The sequence below is a fragment of the Crinia signifera genome, chromosome 7 (genome assembly GCF_055691185.1).
Source record: "Crinia signifera chromosome 7, ASM5569118v1, whole genome shotgun sequence".
Taxonomy (NCBI): Eukaryota; Metazoa; Chordata; class Amphibia; order Anura; family Myobatrachidae; genus Crinia; species Crinia signifera.
This window is the reverse complement of record NC_139223.1, coordinates 179,176,943-179,199,775: the sequence shown is the minus strand read 5'-3', so window position 1 is coordinate 179,199,775 and position 22,833 is coordinate 179,176,943. Positions and strand designations below refer to the sequence as shown.

Genomic DNA, 22,833 nt, shown 5'->3' with positions numbered 1-22,833 from the left:
TTGCAAAATCAAACCAATATCGGCCATGTAGCAGCAGTTCATGATGATAACTTTTCTTTGTTTTGCATTCATGCATGGCATTAATAATGTCCTGCTACTGGTACCATGCATACACAATATGGGTAAAACTGAACACAGGAATGTTTAATTTTTGCTTTTGTAAAATGTATATTTGTATGACTTTTTTATTGATCAATAGAAAGCAATTGATGACATCATTAATGTGTCTTGTTCAGTCACCATGTCAATTCTTACAAGCCAGGATACAATAGTGTTTAAAATGGGCGTTCATCACAGCAGAATCTGCCTTTTCCCCCAGTATGCCTCGGAACCTGCAAGAATAGTTTATAAAATACTGCAATAAAAACCAACATCTATTAAGCAAAAATCAATGTATACAACTCATATTTGTAGCGTTTTTATGTTATGCTTTATAATAAAGAGAAAATGCAGTATATTTTAAAATTTACTAAAACATCTAAAAATGAATAGATGTGATGTTGCCCACAGATCCTGTCTATCACCTCCAGCCACCTCCAGCCACCACCTTCTCCAGGCTCCTCAGCCACCCGCCCGCCCACATGTGGAAGGTGACGGCCCGTCCAAAAATGGCCACCGCCTTCGAGGAGACAGACACTAGAGGTACTGCCAAACCTCTAGTGTCTGTGAAAGGATAACAGTGCAGCCAGAGCTACCCAGAAGTATGGATTCGGGTATCACTGGCATGCTGTTTGAAAGATACCCACTGTGCAATGAGCATGTAACCTTCCTCCCTGGCAAAAATATATGAACCCTTTGGCAACAAGCATGTAACATCTCACAACCCCCCTTCCTCCAGCAATTACAATGTAGCACTCCATAGCAATGAGCATGTATTTTCCCCTAGTAATGAGCATGTAACATTCCACCCTGGCAACGAGCATGTAATCCCTGGCAACGATCATGTATCCCCTGGCATTGAGCAATATACCTCTGACAACTAGCATTTAGGTAAGCAGCACTTATGTGGTATAATATGTAATTGGCATTATGGTTTGTGGTATAATGTGTAATGGGTATTACAGTGTGTGGCTTTATGATTAATGTGCATTACAGAGTGTGGTATTATGTTTAATGGGCATTACGGTGTGTGGCATGTTTAATGGGCATAATGGTGTGTGTATTATGTGTAATGGGCATTACAGTGTACGGCATTATGTTTAATGGACATTATGGGGTGTGGCATGTTTCATTGGCATAATGGTGTGTGGCATTATGTGTAATGGGCATAATGGTGTGTAGCATTACGTGTAATGGGCATAATGGAGTGTGGCATTATGTGTAATGGGCATTACGGTTTATGGCATTATGTTTAATTGGCATTAAGGTGTATGGCATTATGTTTTCATAGGCCTTACGGTGTGTGTGATATTATGTTTAAAGGGCATTACGGTGTTTGGCATTATGGTGTGTGACATGTTTAATGGGCATTACGGTGTGACATTATGTGTAATGGGCATTACAGTGTGTGGCATTATGTGTAAGGGGCATTACAATGTAAATTGTTTCAGCGCACTGTCCCCATTGAGTGTGTGTGTGTGTGTGTGTGTGTGTGTGTGTGTGTGTGTGTGTGTGTAATTTATTGTGAAGCCCATATACATAAATAAGTCACCTTCTATTTCGTTTGCATTGGTGCCCAGTAGGCGATGATAGACACGCCCCTCCAGTGGTGAACCCCTTAATGAAATGGTCTGCGCACGCCTATACTAATGCATGTGTCAACTTTCCAATACTGTCGACCCTGGCCATGTTGACCTATTTTATGTGTCGACCTAATTCATGTTGACCTTTTGAGGTCAACCCAATGATCCATACCCCCGCATGCTTTGTAAAATGAAGCTGCATTAGCACACCGGTCCCACCACGTACTTCTGTTCAGTCGTTACCAAAAATTCTGTGGCTCCCGCTGGATCTTTATCCGCAAATGCCTGGTACATGTAAATTGCCTGTATGTAGCCCATAATGTCTGAGATGGACATCTGAACAGTGACTGGTATGTCAGTGATCCTGGAAGATAAATAGAGAGGTACAGTATGCAGGGGACCACTGAGGAGAAGGGGGACAAACACTGTTTTTTGAATAATAATGTAATTTTAAGAGCGAGATTTCTACCAAATATCTGACTTCACATACAGTGGTGCAGCTACTTTTTTACCCCGTGTTACAGTAGGTGCAGTTGAGGTATTTATTTCCACTGTGTTTGCATCTGAGTCACACTGCTCATGAGACCTGAGAGCCGGGGGAGGGAGGGGGAGGCGTGGCCAAGCAGCCGGAGCCAGGCAGTGCTGAAGCTGAGCTCAGTGATCAGCTCAGCGGTGCTGCCCAGCTCTAAGCAGCGGCAATTCCGAGAATTTCCCAGGTTTGCCAGTCTGGGCACTGAAGCATAGCCCTGAAAATTCTCAGGATTACCACTGAAGGGGTTAAATGATGTGACAAGAAATGCAACAACAAAAAAATGCATGACTAGGGTTCCACCTGCAATTTGGTGTGTCACATGACTAGGGTTCCACCTGCACTATGGTGTGTCACATGACTAGGGTTCCACCTGCAATATGGTGTGTCACATGACTAGGGTTCCACCTGCAATATGGTGTGTCACATGACTAGGGGTCCACCTGCGCTATGGTGTGTCACATGACTAGGGGTCCACCTGCGCTATGGTGTGTCACATGACTAGGGGTCCACCTGCGCTATGGTGTGTCACATGACTAGCGGTCCACCTGCGCTATGGTGTGTCACATGAATGCAGCATAAAAACACCTGTCTCTGCAGTAAGTGAATTTACAAGGAAAAACTTTGAAGTTAAGACAAAAAAAACATACCAAGGGGAAATAAAATGGAGAAAATGTTGACTTGGTGTCCTCCAAACCTGAGTGTCCAGATTAGAACAGCAGTGGCGGGGGTTTAAAAAGTGTGCATGGGAGAACAATAGACTCTATAGGACTACAAGTATGGGAGGGTGCTAAACAGTGTTGCAAGTAAGGGGGTACGGCGTGGTACGGAGTACCTGTAAGAAATATGTTGCAGGTACGCAGTACCACTTACCCCATGACCCACTGTCAATTCTATTTTTATTTTAAGTCTAAATATAATGCATCCACAGCCCGGCCACCCAGCGTTATGATTGGTGCTGTATGCAGCTACTGCTGATTTAGCCTGTCACACTGACAGGCATCAGCGGCGCCGACAGCATGAAGAGCAGGCTCCACAATTGTAAGCACAAGCTGCCCGGCTCTCCCCCAAGCAACAGCCAACCCACCCCCAGTCATTCCCTGTTTCTCACTCCCTGTCTCCTGATGCCACGCCACTATTGTCATTTAGTCACTCCTCTAGCTTTTTGTGACCACGCCCCCTCATGACACATTGTTACGCCCATTTTTGGTGGAGGCCATCAGTACCACCAAGAAAAAAATTCTACTTGCACCACTGGTGCTAAAATGAAAGCACATGATGACTCAACTGCATATCAAAGCTGGTTACAGTTTGCCCAACAACTTGCGGGAGACCATGGAGAGGAGGTCATTTTTTATCAATTTTAAAGAATTCCAAAATCGAACCAAAATCCAAATCGCTCGAGTTGATTTTCCCAAAACCAAAACACGATGATTAACACCAGGCATTGCTTTCTATGATCTGATCACAAACATGTGTACCGACATTTCCAACAGTCGGAAATATCAGCACATATCTATTCAATGCAGTCATTTTCGGACACATTTTAGTTCATGCAGTTCGGACTTTGTTAACAGTCTAATCTGCACTGACTTAAAGAGTCCCTACATTGTCGAATCTGCCAACAGCAGAGGTAAGAGGCTGCGGGTGAAAGTCGGAATCTTTGATGAGTTCACCAGTTGTCCTTCCTTTGACCATTTTTGGTTAGTACTGTACTAAACAGTGTAGACTGGGCCCTACAAGACCTGCTGTGCTGGAGATGCACAGACCTAGCCAGCTATACATCACAATTTGTCCAGGCCAAAGTCGCTTAGACCTTTACAGTTGTCCATTTTTGCTCTTCCAATACATTAACTTCAAAACACAACTGTTCACTTGGTGTTTACTGTATCCCACCTCTGCACAGCTTCACGTCTTTTAAAAACTGGTTAGAATGGTATGGCTGATATTGTATTAGATACAGTGGCGTATCTATTGCTCCACAGCCCTTGCGGTGGCGGGGGGGCGCAGAGAAATTGGGGGCGCCACCGGGGGGTTGCGGGGCTATAGTTACCCGTGGTCTGCGTCTCGCCCGGCTCTCTGCCGGGACCTGCCTGACCATCACGGTCCCGGCCGGCTCCTGCTGCAATGAAAACTGACAATTAGAAAATGGCTGCCCCCATACTGCAGACAGTTTTCTGTCTGCAGTATGGGGGCAGCCATTTTCTAAGAGTCAGTTTTTCATTGTAGCAGCAGGACCCGGCCGGGACCGTGACGGTCAGGCAGGTCCCGGCAGAGAGCCGGGCGAGACGCAGACCGCAGGTTCAGGTACAGGTAAGAAGGGGGGCAGGTTAGGTGTGTGCGGGGGTGGGGGGGCGCCGAAAAAACGTGCGGCGGGGGGGCGCAAAATAGTTAGTTACGCCCCTGATTAGATACTTTAATATCTTGTGTAAGTACTAGAAAATTCCTATGTGAGTACACCCCTATTATGTTAGTCTTTAGAAGTACAACCTGAAATTAGTGTTGCATATTTATAGATACATTTTCTGCCTTCAGGATATTCGTATCTTATTTATAAATGTTGTTGCATACAGCATCCTTGTATATATGACATTTTGATTTGTTAGCATTTGTGCAATTCTTAAGTGATGAATCATACAGTCACAGCAGAAAGGATGCTATAGTATTTGCATTTATGTTTAGACTAGTTAAAAGCCCGTCAAAATGATATATTAGTCCCTATCTACCCCTACCTCCAATCTCTGTCTTTACAGCTCCCTCTGTCCATATCCAGGAAGGTTGAAACATATCATTTTGGTTTCACTCTCTGTTAAGACAGGCATGTCCAATCTATGGCCCTCCAGATGTTGTGAAGCTACAAGTCCCAATGTTAGGACTCTGGGGAGTCCCCATATGCAAATACGGAAGGAGACTGACCACGCACCACACCCGACTTTGTTGTTTATCCCAGTGGTCGATTGATGCATGCAGTGCTATACTTCACCTATAGCAGCCACGTCTGAAGTAGCAAGATAGGCCCGCTCCGACCCCGATACCCCCAGGTTTTATGTAGGACAATGCATCAACCGAAACTGAGAGATGGACAAAAGGATTACTGACTAAATCCCATGAAAACAAACAGACTGTGATACATTTTATAATAGTGGTCAGAAACACCAGGGAGTTGAGGGGATGAATATGGGAGCAATCCTGCAATGAACTCCCGGGAATGCAACAATGCAAGAAGATGTTGTGCAAATAAGTAATTCCACACACCCACACTTTTAACTACAGAGACACAGCAGGATGTGAACACAGTATGTCCTGGCTAATGGCATAAATGCAACAATGCATGAAGATGTTAATAATAAACAATATATAACCTGTGTGGATGGCTAAACCCCTAATAAGAGAGGACATATATTCCACACAGATAAACTCTAACAGGGATCAGCTGAAATACTGAAGGTGGAAAAACCAGCACATATCTCTGTCAGACAGGGTCTGTGTTCATAGACTGCAGCAATGGTTCCCTGACACAGGCAGGAATTCACAGGACACCCGGCAGGAGTGCCTGCTGGAATACACAGGACTATAACAGGACTCTACAAGACTTTAACTAGACACAGACAAGACTTAAAAAAACTATAACCGGCAGGTTCGCAAAGCTGGGAGGATACCTATATACCCAGAGGCCTAGCAGGCACCCACAACCAAGACCGAGGTGTTATAAACTATCTGATGGATAGCCATCAAAAGTATTTGACATTGGTCATAAGCCATCCGCCCAACAGCCCACTGTCAAACTGAATCATAGCCAGCCCTAGGCTTGGAATTAATGCCACTAGGCATACCAATATACTTTAGGCATTCCAATAGGAATTTGCCTGGTTTGTCTATTCCCAGGACCAGCTTTGTCCGACAGCGGCGGTGTGGACGCCAGTGGCTCATCTCATTGGATCCGAGCATGCTATTATTATCTTGTGCTCATTGTTTTCTTTAGACCTGGAGCATACAAGCCTTTGAGTTAACTATCTCATCAATTTTAGACCAGGGCCACTAAGGAGAGCACAGGGCCCGGGCCAGCAGGAACCATACCGGCCTCCCTGTAAAAGCAGGGGGCTTTTACATAAAAAAAATCTTTCTTTTGCTAAATCACTCACCGCATCTTGTCTTTTAGTGGAACAGCTTCATATATATTTTGGTATTGACATAGCATGTGCTGTGTATACTTGGAAGAATGCGTGAATAAATTATCCCATACCTGCAAAAATGTGAATGTGTTTAAATAAATAATGAAAAAGAAAATTATGCGATATGAAGATAAAGTGGTTGTGTTGCCCCCCATAGCAATCAACCAGATCATTTTCTAGGATGCAATAGGGCAAATTGGCAAAGGTGGAAGTTTTATTTCACATGGATTTTTGCTATCAAAATCGACGTCTTATTTATTTAGCGCCTTCTAGAATATATAGTATCTGATCGGTTGCCCATAGCAACATCCCATTTAAAATAGAACTCCCATTTAGTAAATTTCCCACAGTAAATAGATTTTTATTCATTGCCCCTTTTCATGTTTAGAAGCATTATGTGTTCCTTGTACCAATGTAATGCTGCTTTCAGACTGCATAACTGGCTTTGACCCTGTATTTGAAAACGTTTCCAAAAACGGGTCTGCCAGGTAAAACCCCTTTCACATCGCAACTCTTAAGCGGTATATTACCGTTTAAGTGCCGTTTTTTTGACACTGGCAGACCCGTTTTTGGAAACTTTCCAAATACAGGGTCAAAGCCAGTACAGTCTTCAGCGCCCCCCCCCCAGGGGTTAACATCACCACCACCACCCCCACCCCCCACCCCCAGGGCTAACATCGCCCCCCCCCCTAAAGTTAACATCACCTCCCCTCCCCCCCGCGTGTTAACACCCCCCCCCCGCGTGTTAACATCCCCCCCCCTAGGGTTAACATCACCCACCCCCCCTCCCCCAATGTGTTTAAGAACCCCCCCCTCCCCCACTCCGTGCAGCCGGTACCTTCTGTTGCAGATCCCGGCATTACTGTATGGACGGAGGCACTTATGAAAAAAAGTGTCTTTCTTAAAATGGCTGCCGCATAGGAAAACCAGTTTTAAAAAACTGTCTTTCGTATGGGGGCAGCCATTTTCCGAAAGTCACTTTTCCTATAAGAAAAGTGACTTTCGGAAAATGGCTGCCCCCATACGAAAGACAGTTTTTTAAAACTGGTTTTCCTATGTGGCAGCCATTTTAAGAAAGATACTTTTTTTCATAAGTGCCTCCGTCCATACAGTAATGCCGGGATCTGCAACGGAAGGTACCGGCTGCACGGAGGGGGGTGGGGGGGAGTGTGGGTTTCTTAAACACATTGCGGGGGGTCGGGGAAGTTAACCTGCGCGCGCGGGGGCGGCGGGGGGTGTCCAGTGCTATGAATATTTAATGAGCGCTCATTAAATATTCACTGCGCTGATCTTAGGACCCAGCTCATTGGCTGGGTCCTAAATACCGTTTCAGACCCGATTTTGATGCCAAAATACCGGGTCTGAAACGGGTAGGACCCTGCATTTTAACCGTTTTACAAAATCGGCTTTTGTAAAACGGTTAAGTGGTCCTGCACCTTTCAGACCGCACAGATTACCGTTTTAAAACGGTTAAAAATCGGCAAAATACCGTTTTTTAAGTGCGATCTGAAAGGGGCATAAGTCACTGGTGCATTTAATAAGGATCGGTTTTATATACTGGCAGGCTTTCCTGTAAAGCTTTACAAACAATAAATAATTCCTTTTTAAACAAAATAGAGAGATGTACAGTAAGAGAGAGGAATGTAAGAGAGCCCTACTCATAATTGTACAATCTATAATACATAAAAAAAAATTATATATATATATATATATATATATATATATATATATTATATATATATACAATTCAGTTGTTTTCTCTATTTGAAGTACTGTAGCTCAATAGTCTTGGCCGCTTCATGTGACAGAACAGACTTACTTTTAGTTCTTTTTAACAACTACCTTCTTTCAACAATAACAAGAATGTGTTTTATTTGTGATAACGTAGCTGGTAATCATGTTTGAGATGCATAACACATTAATATTTCCTCACTAACATATGCATAAGACATGCATATCTCAAAAAACAATGGAAAAATAAGTATGGCATATTCATGACCAGGAGGACAAAATTAATCGAATCGACTCTTCAACCCTTTGGAACAGATTGACTGTTCCCCTGTGTTATATGTCATTTTAAATCAATTTATTTTTGAGGTGATGCCTTACCTCTCCCATAAGTGCTGTAAGTTCTTCTGTCAGATCACCATATACTATTTTAGTGGATGGATAGTAAGCATGAAGGGCAAGGCAGCCGTTGTCCTTGACCACTCTAGTTGCTTCATGGAGAAATTTGTCAACCTCAAACCAATGAGCTGCTAGACCGCATTGACTAGGTCCACTGAGGCATTTTTCAGTGGTAACTTCTCAGCTTAGCCAACCCTAGAAAGAATTTGTGATGTCATTGTGGTCTTGTTTTGTTATAGTTCCTGATATCTGGATGGCTAAATGACTGTAGAATACTCACATGTAGGACACATTCTCAGCTAAAGTGTATCTTCTGGCCAAATTTATTTGAGATTCACTGGTGTCAATTCCCAGAACCTTCTTGAAGTGAGGAGCTAGAGGCAAGGTGTACCGTCCTGTTCCACAGCCAACATCCAGCGCCATATCAGGAGACTGCCCTTTCTGCTATGGAGAGGGACAGAATATATTTTGTACAGATATAATGCTCTCAATGGCCCTTATTCTGATTGACGCGTACTTTACCGCATACTTTCAGATGGCGTCTTTACGGCGTCTGCGCATGCGTGGAGAACGCAACGCGCATGTGCCAGGCCTTGACTCCGTACCAGTTCGGCCAAATCCCGTCCCAAACTGTTCCCCGCAATCAGTCGGGAAATATGGGCGTATTATGGGCGTCATGCGGAATGACACATGGGCGTAGTTTCAAAGTGGGCAAAACGGGGCGGAAACATGGGCGGACACGGGGGAGTACACTTATGTTGGGGGGCGTACATTCGGATACCACTCCGAATGCACGCGATCAAAAAGGGAAGAAATGTGCGGTGTCCACAAGTGTACTATTGCTTTGCGGACACCACTCGTTCATGCGGTAGGCGAACGTACGCCTAATGACTACAAGCATTAACACCTGAACCCAATAGAATCGACTCCTTTACTCATTACTCACTAATAGGACGCTTGTCAGTGCTTTAATAGAAACCATTGCACTTCAATTGCTGTAAGGGTTAATGTGTGCAATGCATGTGTTAGGCATGCTTGTAAGGATATATTGGCATCTAATTGATTCCAATTCCAAATAAGAAGTTTTTTATGAGGATAGGTAATTGAATAAGTGGGTCATGTGATGTATTGCAGAAGATACATAATAGTGGGTTGTTTGGCGTAAATACTCCGCTTACGGGCGGTAGCACCGCTTGGCTCCCGTTCGGATGCGGTATTCCCGAGCATAATCTGTAATACTCTGTAATACCGTGCAGAATCTGAGTGTTTCTCCCGCACACGCATGGTTTGTATGTCGTCCGTAAACACGCCCTGTTCTTAAAGAGTGAGTCCGTCCGAATGCGGAGGACCCGTGGGCGTTTCTACGGACGATGGCCGCACGCGGCAGAACACCGTGGCGTGCGGACCGCTCCGTAAGAATGCGGGAATATCCGCACCGATCAGAATAAGGGCCAATATGTTGTTGATGTTATTATAAAAATGTATTACCCTTCAATTACAATATGGAGCCACAAGGGGTTCGCAGTGACTTACAGAGTGCATAAGCAGTATGAACAAAAGGTTTATGCTGACATAAGTGTTATTATAATATTAGTGTTATACCGGCACATATGCTCCAACTGTACATACCTTTTTTTTCCAACACAGTACCGTTTCTTATGGCCTGTACCAGCCAAAAATGGTATAGAAAAAGTATAGAAAAAAGGGTGCAGTTAGGCCCCTTTACCTGCGTTGACGCCCCATTTCTGAATTTGTACTGCTTTCCGCCCTTCAGATGTTGGAGGGTATGCCGCCATCTATTTATATCATAAGATGTTATCGATTGTGAATTAGCTTCTCAACACTCCTTCTCATCAGTGTACTCTCACCCCTGCTCTTCTCCCTTTACACCAACGACTGCACCTCAGAGGCACGATCAGTAAAGATAATTAAATTTGCCAATGACCCTACCATCATTGGCCTCATGAAGGACAGGGACGCATTGGCCTACAGACAAGAAGTGGCCGGTGGTGCAGCAGCAACCATCTAGAGCTCAACCCACTCAAAACCGTTGAGATGGTAGTGGACTTTAGGAAGAAGTCTGTTGTTCCTCCGCTAGCAATTTATGACAGTGTGGTGTCGCTAGTGGATTCCTTCAAGTTCCTAGGAACCACAATCTCCCTGGACCTTATATGGGGGCCCAGAGACTGTTGATGGAAAAGATCAGCAGAGGCTGTTCTTCCTTAGTCAACTGAGGAAATCCAACATCCCACAGAAGCTTTTGCTCCTCTTCTACTCCGCAATTGTGGAGTCTGTACTGTGCTCCTTGATACCGTACTGGGGTGGTACAGCTCCACCAGTAAGAGAGACAAATGCAGGCTCCAAAAGGTAGTCAAAACCGCTGAGAAGATCATCGGGGCGGACCTTTCCTCTGTCCAGGACCTGTACCTGTCCAGAGCAAAAAAGTGGGCAATGAAGATATCAAGGACCAACTACATCCTGGCCATGGCTTGTTTAACCTGCTGCCATCAGGCAGACGCTACAGGGCTATTAAAACCAGGTCCACCAGAAGCCTAAAACGTTTCTTCCCTCAAGCGGTTCACCTGCCGAACGTGAACTCCTCAACATCTCACTGTCTAGTCGCGTCATAACTCTCTGCACATAATTTAACACTGTGTCCCCCTCGGAATAACTTTCTGTATGACTGTACATGTTCCCCCACCTGTTTATATTGTTTATTGTTTATACTGTATGCTGTTTACTTGTTACCCACCTGGCTGCTGCTGCACAGCAAACAGAAAACAAATTCCTAGTATATGCAAGTATACCGGGCCAATAAAGCTGATTCTGATTAGAAAAAAGGTGGTACACATCCCCCTCCCGTATTCCTAATTACTGAAGATATACAGTAAGTGCAGCAACAAGGCACAGCATGTTCTATACACTCCTGAGGAAGCCCAGAAACCTCCACCTTATACCATATATGTATATTACTGTTTTATTTGATGTACAGTACATGCATTTTTTTATATATATATTTTTTTGTGTGAATTCATTTTAAAAATGTTTCCCATTATTGTGCATGCCTTTTCTTCTCTTATTTTGGTACTTGTGTATTATCACGGTGCCCACTAAGCTATTTGCTTAGTGGGCTATTCTGCATGGGGAAATCGCAATGCATCGCATGGGCCATTGTACGCGCGGTGCGATGCGATTTTCCTATGTAATGTATTCAGTGCTCGGTACTTGTTTCCTAGCACGGCCACACCGATTTTCATCGGGGTGGTCGTGTCGGAAAAATCGCGTCGGTCGCATCGCATGCGACCAAATCGCATGCGACGCGACAGACCCGATTTTTTAATTGAATCAAATGTGAACAGGGTCCCTGGGACCCGATTTTACATTAGATTCAATGTAAAATATTCCCTACACCCCCAATTTGACACCCTGAACGCCACCCCACGATTGACGCGAACCCGAAGCGTGGCGAGCGCAACGAGCCCGCGAGGGGCGGCGGTGCACGTCCTCTGACCTTTTCATTTCCCTACTATCCACGTTGGCGTGGAGTTGAGAATATAAAGTGTGGCGAGCACAGCGAGCCACCGAGCCCGAAGCGTGGCGAGCGCAGCGAGCCCCGTGAGGGGACGCGTATTACTTCACAGGTATACGCGTCCCCTCGCGGGGCTTGCTGCGCTCGCCACGCTTCGGGCTCGATGGCTCGCTGCGCTGGCCACACTTTATATTCTCAACTCCACGCCGACGTAGATAGTAGGGGAATGAAAAGGTCGGAGGACGCGCACCGCCGCCCCACACGGGCTCGCTGCGCTCGCCACGCTTCGGGTTTGCATCAATCGTGGGGTAACGACGGGGCCATATACAATGTGAAATGGGTCATATTGGCCCATTTCACATTGTTTCCTATGTGAGATGGACTTAATCAAGTCCATCTCATCTTGTGCCATTATAATGGCACAAGACCGACGCGATGCTCCCGATTTCAATGTTAAAAATTATTTTAACATTGAAGACTATGGCAAAATCGCGGCCATCGCGTCAGTCGCGTCGGGGGCAATGTTAATGGCCGCGACCGACGCGATGCCCGCGATTTTTCCTTTGCCGGCAAAATGGACCTGATTTCAAAGGAAATCGGGTCCATCGCGGGCATCGTGTACCTTAACTTTAAGGTACACGATGCCCGCGATTGTGGCCGTGCTAGGAAACAAGTACCCAGTGCTCTTTTATTTATATTGTATAGGGTGTACAATGCCATTAGGTATACAATAATGACATACAATGAGGTTTTAGGCACCCCCCCATCCACGCCACCCCGAAGTGTGGCGAGCGGCGGCGGAACGCATCCTCTGACCTTTTCATACCCCTACTATCCACGTCGGCGTGGAGTTGAGCGCAGTGAGCCACCGAGCCCGAAGCATGGCGACCACACGTGGAATACATGTAAAGTAATATGCGTCTCCTTGCGGGGTTTGCCATGCTTCGGCCACTATATAATATCTACTCCACGCCGATGTGGATAGTAGGGGTATGAAAAGGTCGGAGGACATGTTCCACCGCCGCTTGCCACACTCCGAGTTGGCATGGATAGGGGGGGGGGGTGCCTAAAACCTCATTGTATGTCATACAATGATATAATTGTATAGCTAATGTAATGGCATCGTACACCCTATATGTGCGATGCGATGCGATCCCCCGGGGCTAAGAGAGCAGTGAATAAATTACATAGGCAAATCGGATCGCATTGCACGGCCATTACAATGCAAGAAACTTAGGCTCCGTGATAATACACAAGTACCCTTTTTTTACATCTAACGCGAGTGTAAAATTGGGAGACCGTCATAGGAGAATCCAGGAGTCTACCTTATTGTTCCATACCACCTGAATGGTATACATCCATTTAATGTATGGAAGTGGGCTGATTTATTATGCAAGTACTTTCACTAATGGTACAGCTAGGGCAGCTAGGGCAGTACGGATGGTGTAATGGTTAGCATTACTTCCTCACAGCACTGAGGTCATGGGTTCTATCCCCACCATGGGCCTAACTGTGTAGAGTTTTTATTGTCTCCCTGTGCTTGCATGGGTTTCCTCCTGGTACTCGGTTTACTCCTAAAATCCAAAAATATACTGGTAGGTTAATTGGTTCCCAACAAATGTAACCCTAGAATGTCTGTGTGTAGATCTACTGTATGTATATATATATATATATATATATATATATATATATATATACGGAGACATAGACAAAGTCCTGGGACATAACAAGGGTATAATCGGGGGTAACTCTCAGGGTGCATCAGGAATGTCATGTAATAAAATGTTATGTTGTAACAGTCACGTTACCCCATTACAGTTCTTAGGTACAGATGATCTTAGTATACGGGAAGGAGGGAAGGACAGAGGAAGAATTCCCAGAACTATAAAGAGGGCAGGCAGTGTGCATGGTGGGGAGGCCTGTAGAGAGTCTATTGAAGGGGAGAGGGGAAAAAGGAAGCTAGTAAAGAATTCAAATGGGTCCTGGGGTGAAACTAATCACAATATTAGAGCCATATCTAAAAATAAACATAAATTAAAATGCTTACTGGCTAATGCAAGAAGCTTAGTGAGTAAAATCGGGGAGCTAAAAATGGTGATCAGTAGGGACGACTACGACATCATTGGTATTACAGAAACATGGTGTAATGAGTCGCATGACTGGGCATTAAACATGGAGGGATATACACTCTACAGGAAAGACAGGGAAAAAAGAAGAGGCGGGGGTGTGTGCCTATATGTAAATAATAACTTAACATCATGTGAGAAAAATATGAGCACAGACCTGGAAGACGACAACTCAGAGACAGTGTGGGCAGAGATAACCGACAATAATAAAAAAACAAAAAACAAATTTATAATAGGGGTATGCTATAGACCACCAAATATAAACGAAAGAGAAGAGTCTCTTCTTTTAAACCAAATCAAACAAGCATCAAATCAGGGTCAGGTATTAATTATGGGGGATTTTAATTCACACGACATTGATTGGGAAAACAAAACAGGTAATCAGCAAGAAGCAATGGGTTCTTAAGCTTACTTAAAGACCAGTTTATTACACAAACGGTAGAAACTCCAACTCGCGATGAGGCACTCTTGGACTTAGTATTAACAAATAACACAGACTTAGTTTCAAACACAAAAGTAATTGAACAATTAGGGAACAGTGATCACAATATGGTTTCACTGGAAATCAACTTCAGTAAATTACATCAAAAAGGATCTGCAAAAATACTAAACTTCAGAAAAGCAAACTTTGAATTATTCAGGGAAGCCCTAACAGGAATTGGGTGGGAAACGGTTATTGAGGGAAAAAATGCAGAGGAAATATGGGATACTCTAAAAAAGGTGCTTGATTCACTAACTATTGAATACATTCCTAAAGTAACTAAAGGTAAATTCAACAAAAAAAAGCCACCATGGTTGGACAAAGAAGTAAGGTCAGCTATCAACAATAAAACCAGAGCCTTTCAATTCTATAAAAATAACTTGAATGAGGAGGCGTTCGCAAAATACAAAGAATCAAACAAAACTTGTAAAGGGGTAATCAAAGCAGCTAAAATATTATATGAAGAGTGCATAGCCACTGAAAGCAAAACCAACCCAAAGAAGTTTTTTAAATACATAAATAGTAAACGTTTAATTAAGGAAAACATAGGCCCACTAACTGATACTAGTGGGAAAAGTGTTACTGAGGACAAGGGAAAAGCAAAACTGTTAAATGAGTTCTTCTCATCAGTATTTACTAAGGGAGAGCAGACTGTGGAACGAACATTTATCACAAACGGGACAAATAAGCCAGATCTCATTGTGGATTTCACGCTGAAGGAAATAATACTGAGGCTAAGCAAACTCAAAACTAATAAATCACCAGGGCCAGATGGGATTCATCCAAGGGTATTAATGGAATTAAGGGATGAACTAGGTACCCCCCTACAATATATCTTTAGCAAGTCACTATCGTCAGGTATAGTACCAAAAGATTGGAGAATAGCAGAGGTAGTGCCAATATTCAAAAAAGGAAGATCCCGCTAATTACAGACCCGTTAGTTTAACATCAATTGTGGGTAAACTATTTGAAGGATTTTTAAGGGATGGTATCCAGGAATATTTAGACCATCACCGTCTACTCAGTACTAACCAACATGGGTTCGTGAAAAATCGTTCATGCCAAACTAATCTACTAGGGTTCTATGAAGAGGTTAGCAAAAACCTCGATAATGGAAATGCTGTAGATGTGATTTTCCTAGATTTCGCTAAAGCATTTGATACTGTCCCACACAAAAGATTGATTAATAAAATGGAGAACCTAGGATTGGGTGAAAATATCTGCAGATGGGTAGGGAATTGGCTATGTAATAGAGAACAAAGAGTGGTTGTGAATGGTGCCGTATCAGATATGATACCGGTACTAAGTGGAGTGCCCCAGGGTTCGGTTTTGGGGCCCATTTTGTTTAACATTTTTATTAACGATATTGGGATAGGGTTACTCAGCAATGTATCCATCTTTTTGGACGATACAAAACTTAGCAAAGTCATCAAATCATCAGAAGATGTCACCATGCTTCAAAATGATCTTGCAATTCTAGATGAGTGGGCAAAAAAAATGGAAGATGAGGTTCAATGTAGATAAATGTAAGGTTATGCACCTTGGGAGACACAACCAGTGTGCAAGTTACAACCTTAGCGGAGAGGAACTGGGTAATTCCATACTTGAAAAGGATCTAGGAGTCCAAATAGACAGCAAACTGGGATGTAGTGCCAATTGTAATGTAGCTACAAAAAAGGCCAACAAAATTCTGGCATGTATTAAGAGGGGAATGGAAACTAGGGACTCAAGGGTAATTATGCCACTGTATAAAGCATTGGTGAGACCTCACCTCGAGTACGGAGTGCAGTTCTGGGCCCCACACTATAAAAACAACATCATAGAATTAGAAAAAGTCCAAAGGCGGGCAACAAAGCTTATTAGGGGAATGGAGAATTTAAGCTACGGGGAGAGATTAAGCAATTTGGGACTATTTACATTAGAAAAGAGACGTTTAAGGGGGGACATGCTCGACATGTACAAGTATATCAAGGGCCAATATAAGGAACTGTCACACACCCTCTTTTCTACTAGAAAGGAATCTAGGACACGAGGGCATGAGTATAGATTAGAAGAAAAAAGATTTCATTCAGCTAGTAGAAAGAATTTCTTTACGGTCAGAACAGTCAAACTCTGGAACTCTCTTCCCAGAGAGGTGGTAACGGCTGGCTCATTAAATGCGTTCAAGGCAAAGTTGGACAAACATTTACTGGAGAAAAACATCCATGGGTACAAATAAGAAATATAATTTGTCTGTAAAATATCAGTACCTACCAAATCAGCAATGGATATCTATACCAGGTTGAACTAGATGGACGCAAGTCTATTTTCAGCCTTACCTACTATGTAACTTTATATATATATATATATCTCTGTAAGTAATTTCTCCGCCCAAATTGGAATGCAGGTGCCGCTCAACTCCAAGAGAGGCTTGCTCGAGCCTCAAAAGGTACAGGTAAGCAAAAGAGAAAGAAGGAGCGCACCATATAAGTAAAAGTATCAAATTTACTAAGAACAAAATAAGTAGCTCACATACATGTTAGTAAATGGCTTTCGGCATATCACCATAAGGCTCATGTCCACATCGGCAGTTCTAAGGGGAAACACAGCGCAGATGACCGGTGTCAATGGGCTTCTCAGCGGGACACTTCGGCGGTACACAGACCGCAGCTGCTGGATCCACAAGTGCGGATGGACGGAGACGTGTACGGCCATCAGCAAGAGACGTGTACGGCCATCAGCAAGAGACGTGTACAGGGATGGGTACGGCCATCAGCAAGTCGGGAAGCCACACCCCAACCACTGTAGGGATATAACAGACACACCTACTGCAAGCTGAGAGCTCTCACAGTAACAATGGTTACTGTGAGATTGGAATTTTGAGGCTTCCAAATTATCATCCACTAGTGTGGCTCATCATATCCTATAAATACGAGAGTACCTACTCAATTTCTTCTAAAGGGTATTGATCTACCCCGGGGGACCAGCCCCTACTACTTTTTATTGATTTTTATAACATTGCCCGATATAAGGAATACCTTCCATGTTAAATAACCCCTTATATTGCAATGCCCCTGATGAAGTCGTGTTGACGAAACACGTTGGGCTTCTTAAATAAAGAATTACGCTTTGAACAAAGTCTACGTTGCATTGTTGAATATTCGAATTCCGCTTTGATTGATTGTTACATCATGTTTATTTGTACACTCATTTGCTAGGTGGTACCATTAGAGCGCACTTCTAACTACCCCCCACTTGCAGAGAGAGTTAGATTTGGGAGAGGTGTGTTCCAACTGAAATCTAAGTTGCAGTGTAAAAATAAAGCACCAAGTATATACCCTGCACAGAAACAAAATAACTCCTCCAAATGTAACTCTCTCTGCACATGTTACATCTGCCCCACCTGCAGTGCAGCATGGTTTTGTTCATTAAAGAAGGAGTTTGCTTTTGCAACCCAACCAGAATCAGGTTGTATGTGTGCGCTATACAATGTTTCATGTAAGTGTACATACACGCAGTGTAGAACGCATTCAATAAATATTGTATATTTTAGTTTATTATACTTACTTTTTCTTTCACATAAGATACAATCATATTGATTATTTTACTGGAGACTGGGATCATGTACTTCTGATAAACTGATGAGAATTCCTTCCTTGTGAATAACTGAACTGCCATATTTGATTGGGTCGGCTTGGGAATTATGGTGAAAATCTGTCCAATGAATAGATATAAAAATGAACAATATAATATCCTATACATCATACCTCCCACCATCTGTCTCGCACTAATCAAGACACTCGCGTAGTGGAGCCTTGCGTGGGGCCAAAAAGGGTGTGTGGTCTATGAAAAGGGGTGTGGCCTCAGTGGATGTTGTGTCATCAGGCCACGCCCCCAATTTTGCCCCTCTACATCGCTGAATAGACGCATGCGCACAGCGTAAATTCCTTTCAGGCTGGGCGGGACACTCAACTGTGTCCCCCCCCCTCACAGTGGGACACTGGCGGCCCTGGGCAGGACACAGGAACATCCCCAAAAAACAGACATTCCCGTGGAAAGTGGTACAGTTGGGAGGTATGTATATACATGCGTCCATCTGTAAAATATATGGACATTAGGGCGGAGTGAAAAAGTTAAAATTGAGATTGTGACTTGACCTGAATAGGAAACTTGCAAAAGTGTTTTGCTCTAAGTCCATATCTTCTGTTCCGACAAGACACCTAACGAAATGTATGAAGATGCTCCGATCTAGTTAAAATTATTTCAGGATATCTTAGAGTGGTTCACTAATATACTTTAGCATAGTAAAAAAGAGTACGAGCTTGTCCCAGTACAAAGTTACTGACTTTAGCGGGAGAAAAAATCCCTGATAACTGACCCGTTTTCATGGTCACAATTGTGAATATTGTGTGTTATCACCTGAAAGTGTGTTGTTGTTTTTTGAGAGGATGCTCTGTAATTGAAGTGACCAAGAAAAAAATCTTGGGTCAAAAAATCAGGGTAAATCTCTTTTGTTTGCCCTTAATAGAATAGTGCACCTCTGCGTCTTCTAATGTCCAACTCTGTACTGAATGCTCCAGTAAGTTCAGCAAACAATGCATTACGCTCTGTTATTTAGGTGCAGTATTTTATACACTTCTGTATTGTCTTTAATTGTGGCATTTTATTTTAAACATGAATTGGTCTGAAAAACTATTTTGCATCCCCTATGCTGGGAACATGATTGGGCTGCAATGGAGCATATAAGTACGCAAAAGATTAGCCAATATATTAACAGTTAAATACATTAAAGTGCATTATTCTGTAATAAACACATAAATGTAATGTACAGAAAAATAAAAGCAAGAACATGGATTATACAATAACAGTTTTCAAAGATGTTGCACATACAGTATTGTCTTATTGTTTTTTTATGTTGTGTTTTGAGTTCAGTTTTATACAAACCACTTGTGATTGATGTCCACTATTATTAGACTGGTAAATTGGGTCAGTAAGCACATAAACAGGAAATAAAGTATTGCTGATCAATCCTGCCTAGTAATTAACAGAGTGATTATCATATACTGTATGTATTGCTGGACACCACTGATAGAATGAATAACTCTCAATAGCATATCCAGTAGACTTATACAATATATCTGATTATAGAATTCTGGCTTGACAGTTGCTCTGTCAAATTTTTGCATAGCATATGGGTGTGGTATGACTTGCCGACAGTGACCCTGTTGACATTCAGTATGTCTTCATGTTGACATGATGAACTGTCAACAAAGCATTCCTGGTTGAATAGTGGTCTCTTTCCATTTCTCATTAGCAGCTCCATCTTCTGAGGAGATGTTTTTGCGGCCACACCCCCTTTGCGCCGATCGGACATTGAATCCCGCCTGTCGTTCTGCAGTCGATCAGACCGCAAACGGGCCAAGATCACGGCTGTCGGGAGGGATTGACAGCCATTATCCTGGATTGCATACCCCCCATTTGTTATCTTGTAGAAAGTGCTAAATAAATAAGTAGAACCTGATGGTTGCTATGGGTAATATCCCATCTTCAACAGAACGCCCATCTTAGTAAATTTACCTAATTGTCTCCCGAAACTTACTCTGTGCAGATATACGTAATAATAATCTCCTATATATTTGGCTACATCTGTCACTCAAAGTGGGTGTCTGTGTCTATAACGCTCTGTTCCTGGACTTTCCTCTTAATGTGTGATTGCCTTCATCTGTGCTGAACACCTTTCTGAGAAATTAACCTGTTTAAAACAGGTGATGGCAATCATACATTAAGGGGAAGTCTAGAAACAGAGCATTGTGTCCCTCCTGGAGAGGGTCATGTTGGGAGGTATGTGACAGAGAACCAGCCCAGTGAGCCCACAGACAGTGCCAGACACCCACTGCCTTCCGATGTTGCCCAGCACTGCTACTCCACAGCCACCAGGTGAGCGCCCCCCTCCCGCGATTTGCGGCAAAACCTCCCCCCCCCGCGCGCCCCCCCCCTCCCGCGATTCGCGGCAAAAACACCCGCGACCCCCCCTACCGCGATTCGCAGCAAAAACACCCCCGCGACCCCCCCTCCCGCGATTCGCTGCAAAAAGAACCCCCCCACGACCCCTCCCGCAATTCGCGGCATAACCACCACCCCGCGACCCCCCCCTCCCGCGAATCGCGGCAAACCCTCCCCCGTGACCCCCCCCCGATTCGCGGAAAAAAATCCCCCCGCGACCTCCCTCCCGCGATTCGCGGCAAAAAGAACCCCCCCGCGACCCCCCCTTGCACGATTGGCGGCACCCCCCCTGCGACCCCCCTCCCGCGATTCGCGGCACCCCCCCCCCGCAATTCGCAGCAGCCCCAGGATTAAATTGCACATGCAAAACACTGACATGGCTATGGTCGACAATGAAAAAGGTTGACATGAGTTTTTGAAGATTTATTTTTAATTTTTTTAATTTTTTCATTTTCATTGTCATGTGTCGACATGGACACCAATGAAGTGGCACACTTATGTCAACATTTACATGTGTTGACCTTTCTGTGTTGATTTTTTCTTGTGGCGATTCGCGTCACACCCCCCCGCAATTCGCGGCACCCCCCGTGACCCCCCACCTCCCGCAATTCGCGGCAACCCCCCACCGGAACCCCGGTGAACCCCGCCCTCCCGCGATTCGCGGCACCCACCCCCGCGACCCCCCCTCCCGCAATTCGCGGCAGCTCCAGAATTAAATTGCACATGGAAAACACTGACATGGCTATGGTCGACAATGAAAAAGGTTGACATGAGTTTTTGAATTTTTTTTGTCATTTTTTGAATATTTTCATATTCATTCTCATGTGTCGACATGGACACCAATGAAGTGCCACACTTATGTCAACATTTACATGTGTTGACCTTTCTGTGTTGATTTTTTTCTTGTGGCGATTCGCATTACACCCCCCGCAACCCCCCCTCCGGCGATTCGCGGCACCCCGGCACCCCCCCGCGACCCCCCCCCTCCCGCAATTCGCGGCAACCCCCCACCGGAACCCCCATGAACCCCGCTCTCCCGCGATTCGCGGCACCCACCCCCGCAACCCCCCCCCCCTCCCGCAAATCGCGGCACCCCCCGCGATTCGCGGCAGCCCCAGGATTAAATGGCACATGCAAAACACTGGCACGGCTATGGTCGACAATGAAAAAGGTTGACATGAGTTTTTGAAGATTTATTTCATTTTTTGAATGTTTTCATATTCATTGTCATGTGTCAACATGGACACCAATGAAGTGGCACACTTCTGTCAACATTTACATGTGTTGACCTTTCTGTGTTGATTTTTTCTTGTGGCGATTCGCGTCACACCCCCCCCGCAATTCGCGGCACCCCCCGTGACCCCCCACCTCCCGCAATTCGCGGCAACCCCCCACCGGAACCCCTGTGAACCCCGCCCTCCCGCGATTCGCGGCACCCAACCCCGCGACCTCCCCCTCCCGCAATTCGCGGCACCCCCCGTGATTCGCGGCAGCTCCAGAATTAAATTGCACATGGAAAACACTGACATGGCTATGGTCGACAATGAAAAAGGTTGACATGAGTTTTTGAAGGTTTTTTTTTCATTTTTTGAATATTTTCATATTCATTCTCATGTGTCGACATGGACACCAATGAAGTGCCACACTTATGTCAACATTTACATGTGTTGACCTTTCTGTGTTGATTTTTTCTTGTGGCGATTTGCGTCACACCCCCCCCACCCCCCACCCCCCCCCCCCCACCCCCCACCCCCCCCCCCACAACCCCCACTCCCGCGATTCACGGCACACACACACACACCTCCCCCGCGATTCTCGGCACCCCACCCCGTGACCCCCCCTCCCGTTATTCACGGCACACCCCCGCGACCCCCCCTCCCATGATTCGCCGCAACCCCCGCCCCGTAACCCCCCCTCCCGCGATTCGCGGCACCCACCCCCGCGACCCCCCCTCCCGCAATTCGCGGCACCCCCCCGCGATTCGCAGCAGCTCCAGAATTAAATTGCACATGGAAAACACTGACATGGCTATGGTCGACAATGAAAAAGGTTGACATGAGTTTTTGAAGTTTTTTTTTTCATTTTTTTGAATGTTTTCATATTCATTCTCATGTGTCGACATGGACACCAATGAAGTGCCACACTTATGTCAACATTTACATGTGTTGACCTTTCTGTGTTGATTTTTTCTTGTGGCGATTCGCG

The 22,833-nt window shown here is 44.6% G+C and overlaps 1 pseudogene; it reads right to left on the bottom strand.

The window, feature by feature from the left end:
• Positions 1-244: 244 nt before the first annotated feature.
• Positions 245-18,303, bottom strand: LOC146019641 (putative methyltransferase DDB_G0268948; annotated as a pseudogene).
• Between the last annotated feature and the right edge of the window lie 4,530 nt (positions 18,304-22,833).